Source organism: Bos grunniens, chromosome 21, assembly GCF_055505025.1.
Source record: "Bos grunniens cultivar Pamir isolate PY7600 chromosome 21, Bosgru_T2T1.0, whole genome shotgun sequence".
NCBI lineage: Eukaryota > Metazoa > Chordata > Mammalia > Artiodactyla > Bovidae > Bos > Bos grunniens.
Window position 1 is genome coordinate 61827706 of NC_141185.1, and position 11921 is coordinate 61839626.

Consider the following 11921-nt stretch of genomic DNA (forward strand, 5'->3'; position numbering starts at 1 on the left):
TGCATCAATTGACAAAATCATAAAATTCCTATCAAAATGAAAGGGAGCCAGCAGAGTAAAACAATTTTGAAAAGAAAGCAATGTTGGCAGACTCTCCAATTTCAAAACCTATTGAAAAACAACAGTAATCAAGATAGTGAGAAACTAGAATAAGAGAAGATATAGAGGTCAATGGAACAGAACTGAGAATCCTGAAATAACCCATACACCTATGGTCAATTGATTTTTGACAAGGTGTCAAGATCATTCAGTGTAGAAAAAATGGTCTTTTTAACAGAAGGTGGGGAGGGCAGCGGTGGTGAATTGGAAGATTGGGATTGACAATATATACAATGTTAATACTATGCATTAAATAGATAAATAATGAGAACCTACTGTGTAGCACAGGGAACTCTGCTCAGTGCTCTGTGGTAACCTAAATGGGAAGGAAATCCAAAAAAGAAGGGTTATATGTGTATGTATAGCTGATTTGCATACATATATTTGCATACATGTATATGCAAAGTGGTTTGCTGTACAGCAGAAACTAATACAACATTGTAAAGCAAGTATACTCCAATTAAAATTAAAACAACAAAAAAAAGAGATAGTCCTTGGATAACTGGATATTCCCATACAAAAGAATAGACTTGGACCCCTACTTTACAGCACATACAAAAAATGCCTCAAAACTGAGGATCAAAGACCCAAATACAAAAAAATCCATAAAAATCTTATATTTTAAAAACTCATAATTTATCAATAACAAAATAGACTAGCTAATTTAATAATGGGCAAAGGATTGGAATGGACATTTGTCCAAAGAAGATATGCAAATGATTAGTGAGCACATGAAGCAATGCTCAGTATCACTGACAATTAAGATATTAACACAAATCAAAACCACAAGCAGATACCACTTCACATCTACTAGGGTATCTAATTTTTATTTTTTAATATAAATTTATTTATTTTAATTGGAGGCTAAGGCCTGGCGTGCTGCGATTCATGGGGTCGCAAAGTCGGACACGACTGAGAGACTGAACTGAACTGAACTGATTGTATTGGTTTTGCCATACATCAACATGAATCCACCACGGGTGTACACGTGGTCCCCATCCTGAATCCCCCTCCCACCTCCCTCCCCATATCATCCCTCTGGGTCATCCCAGTGCATCACCCCTGAACATCCTGTATCATGCATCGAACCTGGACTGGCAATTTGTTTCATATATGACAGTATACATGTTTCAATGCCATTCTCCCAAGTCATCCCAGCCTCGCCTTCTCCCACAGAGTCCAAAAGACTGTTCTATACATCTGTGTCTCTTTTGCTGTCTCACTTACAGGGTTATTGTTACCATCTTTCTAAATTCCATATATATGTGTTAGTATACTGTTTTGGCAATGGCAACCCCCTCCAGTACTCTTGCCTGGAAAATCCCATGGATGGAGGGGCCTGGTAGGCTGCAGTCCATGGGGTCGCTAGGAGTCAGACACGACTGAGCGACTTCACTTTCACTATTTACTTTCATGCATTGGAGAAGGAAATGGCAACCCACTCCAGTGTTCTTGCCTGGAGAATCCCAGGGATGGGGGAGCCTGGTGGGCTGCCATCTATGGGGTCGCACAGAGTCGGATATGACTGAAGCGACTTAGCAGCAGCAGCAGCATACTGTATTGGTGTTTTTCTTTCTGGCTTACTTCACTCTGTATAATAGGCTCCAGTTTCATCCACCTCATTAGAACTGATTCAAATGTATTCTTTTTAATGGCTGAGTAATACTCCATTGTGTATATGTACCACAGCTTTCTTATCCATTCATCTGCTGATGGACATCTAGGTTGCTTCCATGTCCTGGCTATTATAAACAGTGCTGTGATGAACATTGGGGTACACGTGTCTCTTTCAATTCTGGTTTCCTGGGTGTGTATGCCCAGCAGTGGGATTGCTAGGTCATAAGGCAGTTCTATTTCCAGTTTTTTAAGTAATCTCCACACTGTTCTCCGTAGTGGCTGTACTAGTTTGCATTCCCACCAACAGTGTAAGAGGGTTCCCTTTTCTCCACACCCTCTCCAGCATCTATTGCTTGTAGACTTTTGGATCGCAGCGATTCTGACTGGCGTGAAATGGTACCTCATTGTGGTTTTGATTTGCATTTCTCTGATAATGAGTGATGTTGAGCATCTTTTCATGTGTGTGTTAGCCATCTGTATGTCTTCTTTGGAGAAATGTCTATTTAGTTCTTTGGCCCATGTTTTGATTGGGTCATTTATTTTTCTGGAGTTGAGCTGCAGGAGTTGCTTGTATATTTTTGAGATTAAGTCTTTAATTTTTAAACATTATAATTTTTAAATAAAAAAAAAAAGACACTAGCTAGTGTTGGTGAGATTATAGAGAAATTTGAAGCCTCACATATTTCTTGAGTATATAAAGTGAGGAAGCCACTTTGGAAAACACTCTGCATTCCTCAAAATGTGACCCAGCAATTCTACTCCAGGTATATTATAAAGAGAATGAAAACATGACCTGCATCATGAAACATAACACACACACACACACACACACACACAAACTTGTTATAAAAACACAACACAAATTCTTGTACATGAATATCCACAACAGTGTTATTCATAACACCCAAGAGGTGGAAGTAACCATGGATGTCATAAGGCCCAATTCCATCAACTGATAAATGATAAACAAAAGCTGGTATATCCATATAATGGACAACCATAAACAGGAGTGAAGTACTACTGGTGCTTCAGCATGGCTAACCTTTAAAACATTATGCTAAGTAGAAGTCAGACACTAAAGATCACTTATAAGTCTGATTCCATTTACACACCATGTCCAGAATAGGAAAGTGCATAGATACAGAAAGCAGATTAGTGGCTGTCAGGGACTGGAGGGAGGAGAAAATGGGGAGTGCCTGCTAAGGTACCAGTTTTCTCTTTGGGATAATGAAATGTTCTGAAATTAGATAGTAGTGATAGTTGCATAATCTAGTGAATATACGGAAGAACACTGAATTGTATACTTTAAAATGATGAATTTTATGTTATGTGAATTATATCTCCGTTTTTAAATACATTCTTAAAGTCAAACAAACCTTTTACATTTATGTAGTGTAGTTTCCAAACTTCTGTTCTTTACAGCTTCTGGTTTGACTTTCACATTCTTGTCCCATGTGAAAGTCAAATGAGCCTTATGACTCCCCTGGTCATTTGGGGGTTCAGAGTCTTTCCTTTTTTTCTTTGTCAAACCCTAGGGCATTGTTTTGAAGTGAAGTTAAGTGAAGTCGCTCAGTCGTGTCCAACTCTTTGCGACCCGATGGACTGTAGCCCACCAGGCTCCTTGGTCCATGGGATTTTCCAGGCATGAATACTGGAGTGGGGTGCCATTTCTTTCTCCAGGGGATCTTCCCGACCCAGGGATCGAACCCAGGTCTCCCGCATTGTAGGCAGACGCTTTACGACTGAGCTACCAGGGCATTGTTTTAGTCAGGACCAAAGCCTGGAGCAGCGTAGAACTCTTGTTCAGATTCCACTGGAGAGAACTTGGTCATGTGGCTGATATCTACTTTGGATGGAGGCTCAGAAATGTAATCTAGCCATGTACCTAGTATCAGATTCTGATGGACAGGCCTCTCTCTTTGCCACAGACATCAATTCTTTAGGCAAAACACATTAGAGGACCAGCCTGTGAGTTACTAGCCATTCTGCAAAAGCACCTCTGGAGATGACCACAACCACCTGTCATAAGAAATCAGCTTCTCTGTCTCACCTACAAGGACCTCCATCATCTAGCCCCAGCTCACTCAGGCTGCTCTGTGATCCCTAATCCTTACCTATTACATGCTCCAGTTCACCTGGTTTCAGGAGCAGGTGCTGATCATTCCAGGCCTCCCACCTGGCTCACATGCTTGCCTCTCTCCCTTCGCTCCATCTAGAATTTACCCTTCCTCCAAGTCCAGTGTGACCTGTCCTGAAACACCATCCTCGACAAGCTGCCTGTGCATGCAGGAGAGCTCTCCCTGAGCTCTCAGCAGACGTGGAGCTCTACCTTGCAGTGTGTTGACCACTCTTTAGCCAAAATGAAGAAGCACCTTATGGGAAGGTTACTCTGATAGACCGAACTTAGAGTGTATCTACTGGGGCACAGTAAGACAAAAGATCTTCCCTCAATTATTTCATTCTCTGATAGGGGAGATAACATGATTATCCATAGAAGACATTCAGTTAAGTTGCCCCAGGAGTCCATATATTGGAAGAAGATTTCTCCTGAATGGAGAGATGGGAACGACGACTAGAGAAGGAAACGTCGGGGTCAGACCATGAAAGTATGTGACAGGCAAGAGACTGTGTCCTTTCCACCTGACTCCCCCACCCCAACCCCAGTGCATCCTTCACACCAGCTACCAAAGTGATCTTTCTAATACCTGGCCAGGCCAATCTGCTGCTGAAAACCCTTCCTAATTCTCCGTACCTCACAGCAACATTTTCCATAACATCACAACATCAAGTGTTCCACAGACAGTGAGCTCTCAGCCAGCACTACAATAAACAACCCTTGAAAACTCAAAATGCATATCAACTCAGTTAATGGTCTGAGTGTTCTCTGGTCAAAAAGGCAATTTTTTTATTATTTTTTATTGAATATTTGTTGATATATGATATTATACAACGGACAGATTATAACAATATAGTGATTCATAATTTTTTAAAGATTATACTCCATTTATGTAAAACTGTTAGTCGCTCAGTTGTGTCCAACTCTGCAATCCCATGGATGGTAGCCCACCAGGCTCCTCTGTCCGTGGAATTCTCCAGGCAAGAATAGTGGAATGGGTTGCCATGCCCTTCTCCAGGAGATCTTCCCAACTCAGGGATCGAATCTGGGTCTCCTACATTACAAGCATATTCTTTACTGTCTGAGCCACCAGGACTCAATATATCCTTGCAGCTTATTTTATACACAAAAGTTTTTACCTTTTAATTCCCTACCCTCTCCCCACCGGTAACCACTAGTTCGTTCTCTATACATATGAGTCTGCTTCTTTTTGTTATAGTCACTAGTTTGTTGTATTTTTTGGATTCCACAAATAAGTTAGATCATACAGTATTTTTGTTTCTCTGTCTCACATTTCACTTAGCATAATACCCTCTGAACTCCATCCATGTTGCTGCAAATGCAAAATTTCATTTTTTATGGCTGAGTAGCTGCAGTCCATGGGGTCACTAAGAGTCGGATACAACTGAGCGACTTCACTTTCACTTTCATGCATTGGAGAAGGAAATGGCAAGCCACTCCAGTGTTCTTGCCTGGAGAATCCCAGGGACGGGGGAGCCTGGTGGGCTGCCAGCTATGGGGTCACACAGAGTCGGACACGACTGAAGTGACTTAGCAGCAGCAGTATTTCACTGTCTATATAAACCATGTCTTCTTTATCCATTCATCTGTTGATGGGCACTTAGTTAGTTCCTGTTTTCCTCAAGTGCATTTGACCCAAGGGTGTTTCTTTTCCCTTGAATATCTTTTGTTCATCTTAAGGTGCTGGTATGGTCCATTTGGGAAACAGCTGACCTGCCAGATGGGGCTCAGCCCTCCTGGAAGCAGATTCTGTGTAGCTGCGCAGCGTCTTCTCCCACCCCACCCCCATATTGCTGTGAGCTTTAGCTACATTGAAATTCTCACACAGCCTCCAGGGTGTTGGCTGTGCACTTGTCTTTCTTTTGCCAAGGCCCTCTTTCTTCTTGGGCTTCCCTGATAGCTCAGTTGGTAAAGAATCCACCTGCAATGCAGGAGACCCAGGTTCGATTCCTGGATTAGGAAGAAAGAAGGGATAGGCTACCCACTCCAGTATTCTTGGGCTCCCCTGAGGCTCAGCTGGTAAAGAATCCGCCTGTAATGTGGGAGACCTGGATTCAATCTCTGGGTGGGAAGATGCCCTGGAGAAGGGAAAAGCTACCCACTCCAGTATTCTGGCCTGGAGAAGTCCATGAGTCCATGAGGTGGCAAAGAGTCGGACATAACTTTCACTTTCTTTCCTCTTAGGTAAACCCCATGCCCACTCCTGGTAGGTCCTCTGCTGAATCTCAGGCCGGTCCCTGCAGGCAGAGCTGACCTGCTTCCTCTGAATTGCCCTTGAATGTCCTTGGAACATTACATGGTTCTGCAGTTACATGTATTCACTTGGTTTTAGATGTTTAAAGTCAGTTTCTCCCAGTCTAATGGGAATTTCTGAGCATAAAGATTATAACTATTTTGTAACATCCCTGGTCTTGACCCTGAGCTGTGTTTAGCAGATGCTTCTATGAGTGAGTGGTAAAATGGGGTCTTTGCAGATGTGACCTAATGCTTTATCCCAGTTGCCTCTGGTTATTAGCTATCCCAGGGGAGAAAAAAATATCAGATTTTGTGGTTGGAGTTGTGTACTCTATTCCTTAGAGATCCAGGGAGCTCATGAGCAAATTAAGGCTGAAGAGGACTATATAAGGGACCTTGTCTAACCCAGCCTTTCCCAAACACATGGGTCCTAACTCTGGGGGCTGTGAGCGACACAGAGCCGATGCCGTGCTGGCCCAGCCTCTGTGTTCTGCACGGAAAGTGTGCAGATTTCTCTTCTGATGAAATAGGCTCCTGGCCTCTGCCCCATTCCCCGCACCATCATCCCCTCCTCTAGTTTCTCTGCCTTTCCCTCTGCAGGACAGTGCAGTGTTTTTATCTTACTTGTTTTTTAAAATACTTATTTTCTCTTCATGGCAAATAACAATAGTTTTCCAGTTGTGGGAATGATACAAAGTCTTCTTTCCAAAATTAACAGAAATTCAAAACAAGTCCACTGGATCCACATGGATCCTCCCAAATCCGATCCTGTCCACTCACAGTGATCCGCCTCACCTTCACTCAGATGTCATGTCTCACGTACCATAAGGCAGTGTCCTCAGCTGCACCTCAATGCCTGTCGCCCCAACCTTCCCATTGTCACCCCATCATCACTCTCCCCCTCAGGAACACAGTGTTCCAACAGCCCCACATACACAAAGGAGGAATCCCAGTGAGATTTCCCCTAGACCCTGACAGCTAAGCCGTCACACTAGGCCCCAAGTTCAAAGGACTCCTGGATCTGCATCTGGGTTTGTTGGTAGCTCAAGTTTTAACCAGCGGTAGACAGCCTTGCCCAAGGCCTTTGGGACCCTCCCATTCTACTGAATTTGACAGGGACCACCAGCTACCTTTACTATAAAAGATCAAGCCATTTCCCCAGCACAAGTTAAAAGAAGCCTCAGGAGATAAAATTTAAGAAAACTGTCCAATTAGACTCTCCATTAAGATCTTCCCCGGCTCCCAGGGCTCTTTGAAATGTGCTGTGAGAAAAACAGAGCCAGCTTCCTTTACACGTTTCTCATCTTTACTCCAGTTTTTTCAAGGTTTGGAGACTTCTGTCAGGGGCCACACAGGGAAAGTCACTGGAATGGGGCAGCAGTCCAGGGTCTGCATGGTGTTTTGCCGCAGCAGTAGCAGCCATTGGGGTCTTCCACCTTCAGAGGAAGCCCCTATCCTTCAAACTGAGCCCTCTTCCTTCCTGTCCTTTAGGCTACAAGTCCGATGCAAACAAGTCATGCAGTTAGCAGAACCCCTCCACACCTGGCCTCCTGGCTGCCCTGGGCTGAGCCCAGGCCCCACCTGGCCTCTGATGGCATCGAATGTCACGTTAGGATAACTTCAAGGCATCGCCTAGGTCTCTGAACCTTAGGTCAACCCCAGAGACCTGAGTTCCCTTGGAAAATCCCCGAGGCTGCACAGCAGTACTTGGACCCATTGGCTTGAGGGTACATGTCTTTTAAAAACTCTCAGTGCAAGAGAAAAAAACTTAGGAATCATAGAATAGAAATGTCTGCTAAAGGATGGAGCCCATATTACTAGGGAAAGTGAGATGATCTCAGGTGACATCAAGAGAAATTAAATCACACAGAGAAGAAGTTTTCAATCCTTCTCATTAGGGCAAGAAGAAAGTTCCAGCTTGGAGGTACAGTTTCTCTAACACTCCCCACCACATACTGATGGTTCTCTTCAACCAGTAGGGACAGGGCCTCAGGTCTGAGCCTTGGGAGCTGTCATATTTCCTTGTTTTTATCTTACTTGTTTTTTAAAATACTTATTTTCTCTTCCCTTTCACTTTTCACTTTCATGCATTGGAGAAGGAAATGGCAACCCACTCCAGTGTTCTTGCCTGGAGAATCCCAGGGATGGGGGAGCCTGGTGGACTGCCGTCTATGGGGTCACACAGAGTCGGACACGACTGAAATGACTTAGCATTTTCTCTTCATGGCAAATAACAATAGTTTTCCAGTTGTGGGAATGATACAAAGTTTTCTTTCCAAAATAAACAGAAATTCAAAACAAGTCCACTGGAAGAGAACAAATCAGGGGGTGGTCTGTAGACACCAGCCCTGGCAAGGGATACGTGTCCAGACAGGAGCACAGCCACACCATGCAAGTGTTCTATGAATTGTTGAAGTGTGGGAATTCCGTTGTTTCAGAGATGAGAAAACCTAGTCAGAGGGGGTCATGTGCTCTACCCATGGAGATGAAATGGGCCTGAAAGACCCAGATGAAGGGTATTAATTAGGCTTTAACTTTTATTAAGAAGATATAATCTGTGGTAGATTCTACTAGCTTCTCCATCCTCCTCTTCTCCCTGGACCACAATGTCTAGTTGGACACAATGCTGTCCAGACAAAATGCCCCTCTCTTGTCATTCTCACTACGAGGTGTGACAGATGACCAAGTCCTAATCAGCAAGATGAAAACAGGTTTTCTGTGAAACTCCCAAGAAGTCTTTTCATGAGAAAGACCCACTCTCTCCTTTCTCTCCTCCCATCATCTTACCATCTGGAATCATGATGTGATGGCTGGAGCCCCAGGAGCCACCTTGGACAATGAGGATGAAGCCACATGTAGCCAAACTGGAAGTAGTCTGGGAAGCTTAACCTGCCCAGGAACACACACCTATGCACTTTTACATGAGAAGGAGACATTTGCATTATATTTAAGCCCTTTTTATTTAGAGGTTTTGTGCCACCAAACTTAATGTGAATGGGTACATAAGCTTTGCTCCCTAGTGTAGAATTCTTTGGCATGGACATAGCCCTATAAGATCCCTGTCTTGCCTTATCCTCATAACAACCTTGAGAGATATGCAGGTAAAGCATATCCTATCCTTAAAAAGAAAAAATAGATGAAAAGACTGTAAGGCCCATAGGTGGCAGGAAGCCAGAGGTGTTGTTCAGGACTGAGTTGTCATGCCCTGAGCCTAAGCTCAGTCTCTGCCTCCAATCAGCTTGACTTGGTAAGACTCATCCTTGACATGACCGTTCCCCAGCCCCTGAGAGAACTGTTCAGGAGGGCTCCCACCTCAGTCAGTGTCTGCTTTCCCTAAGCAGCATCTTTGGCTTACATGCCAAAGAACTCTGTATATTAGATGAAGCAGCATTCCCACCTCACCCACACACACAGGCCTTCCCTTATTTACAACTTAAAACCATGTTTTCAACTTTCATCCAAGGCTAGAATAAGAAAGTACCAAGGGCAGCCTTTTACCATTTATTTTTCACAAATCCACGGCAGCCAATTCCAGACCAGCCATGTGGTCACGGAAATCGCTGGGTTTACTGCCTGAACTGATGAAACACCATTCCTGCAACAGCAACTCAGAGTATGTGTGGGGTGAGGCACCTCACCTGGCACGGATCCAGGTCAGCCCAATAGCCCCACAGCCTTTTCAGAGCCAGGAGCTCCCAGCAGCATGTGCTGTGTCTTCAGGCCACCACACCAGGCACAGGGCTTCTGCGAGTACTTTTCCTGCTGGGTCTGATGAAGCAATGGGAAGTTTGCAGATTAAGTGAGATTAAATTCCAGGCAAATCTTTTAAAAAGAGTCTTTACCCAAAGCAGATGCACACAATACAAGGCAGACTGATCAGGAGCAAGAGCCTTAAACCCAGGAGGGCTGAGCTTCAGAAGACGCAGGAGCAGAGCAGCAGTGAAAGCTCTGGGTCATTGAGGACCACAGATCTGGAGGCGAGTGAGCCTCCTGGACACGACTTTCAAAGTTGAGATGAATGAGCAGCACGTGGAAGCCCAGGAACTAATCCTCCTAATGGATTCCACATTGCTCACTTCCTCATTAGCATTCTTTACCCAGTTCGAGGCCTCTGCATCTTAAGAGAGATGTCAAGACCTAGAGATGATCCAGGGAAAAGCAATAAAAATGATTAAAGGGCAGGGAAGTAGGTCTTAGAAAAGGTGAGTGGAGAATTTGAGGTTGGAGGAAACAAGGCCACGAGTGACTCTAACCATAGTCTTTGAGCTAAAGGTCGAAAGCATCTGAGCCCTGGAAAACTCACTCACGCCCTGGCTGCCTCCAGTGGAAATAATGTCTTGGTATCTTGAAATAACTTCTTTTAAACCTCAATTTTTTTAAAAAAATTTTCATCCAGGTGATGGTGTATTAATCCAGCTGAGTCTAAATCAAGCACAGACATTTGCCTCACGAAAGTTCTGTCTCCCATATGTTGGTCCTTGTTTTGGACTTTCATCAAGTGAAATGAACACACAGACTTGCTGAGTCTACAATTTTAGATAAAGAGGGTGAAGGAGATGTGGGAATTCTCAACCTGGTCAGAGAATGGGCTTTGGAGGGACTACTAGAGTACCATGGGGAAGAAGAAAGGCAAAGAGGCCAAATGTTCTGTGGGACAAAAAGGTCGACCAGCTGTCCCAGGTGGATACAGCCACCAGGGACAAGTAAGCCCTGGTGCCTGCCCTCAAGGGATCTGGGTGAGTTCAACTTTGTCACGTGAGAAGTGTCCAGACGGGGTCAGAGGCAGGAGCTGCGGACTCACAGATGATGAGCGCCCACCTCCCTCTGAGCGAGCGTATTCTCATCCAATCTGGGAGGTATTTGTCATCTGATGTGGAGTTCTCTGAAGTGAAGTTTCCTGCCCAAGGTTGCAAAATCAGTGAGCAACACAGCCAGGATGAATTTGAGAAAGCAGCTCTAAAATCATCCCATTTTATCCATTTAAAGGATCATCTCCTCTTATCTGGGGCTTCCCAAATGGGTAAGGAATCTGCCTGCAATGCAGAAGACACAAGAGACTCAAGTTCGATCCCTGGGTGGGGAAGATCCCCTAGAGGAGGGCCTGGAGAATCCCATGTACAGAGGAGCCTGGTGGCTACAGTCCATGGGGTCGCGAAGATTCAGGCATGACTGAGCGACTAAGCATAGTACAACACTCCTCTTAGCTAGCTGAAGAGAAACTAACAGTAATCAGCCAACCAGCATTTACTGAGGACCTACTGCACATGAGATGCTATAGAGGTTTATGGTCAAGACGTCTGATCAAAGTGACTAGGATCCTAAGGAGAATCAGACAGGGTAGTTATGGATACTAGGTAGTTATGAGATATCACAGCATCCACAACTGGTCCACCTACTCACCTCCAACCTGTTTTTCAGGGTGTGAGGATGCAACTGTGGCCCAGAAAGGTGAAACGACTTTGGTTGTGGAGTCTTTGACTCGCAGCCCAGGGGTGTCTGCAGCAGCCAGTGCATCAGGCTGCAAATGGTAAGAACGCAGTATGGATGCCAGTCCTGAGGATGTGTGACCTCAAACAGAGCAGAACAGATTCTATGCAGTGGAGCAGGATGGCTCTGGGGAGGAAAACAACTAGAAAAAAAATGGTTGCACTGATCTGGGGCAAAGAGGTAGGACAGTCTCATCCATGAAATTATTATTTTCCTGCCCCACACATATTAGAGTATATCAGTATCAATATGCCTTTCAAGTAATCAGTCACGATGCAGCCCAATAGTTCAGTTCAGTTTAGTCACTCAGTCATGTCTGACTCTTTGCAACCCCATGAATCGCAGC

General features: G+C 44.4%; 1 long non-coding RNA gene across 1 annotated transcript; it reads right to left on the bottom strand.

Moving 5' to 3' along the window:
* Window positions 1-353: 353 nt before the first annotated feature.
* On the bottom strand, window positions 354-10061 carry LOC147349803 (uncharacterized). The gene is made up of 3 exons (XR_015150205.1): window positions 9931-10061; window positions 9727-9856; window positions 354-415 (listed from the first exon to the last, which is right to left on the bottom strand). It is a non-coding gene; the product is annotated as an uncharacterized LOC147349803 (long non-coding RNA).
* Window positions 10062-11921: the final 1860 nt, after the last annotated feature.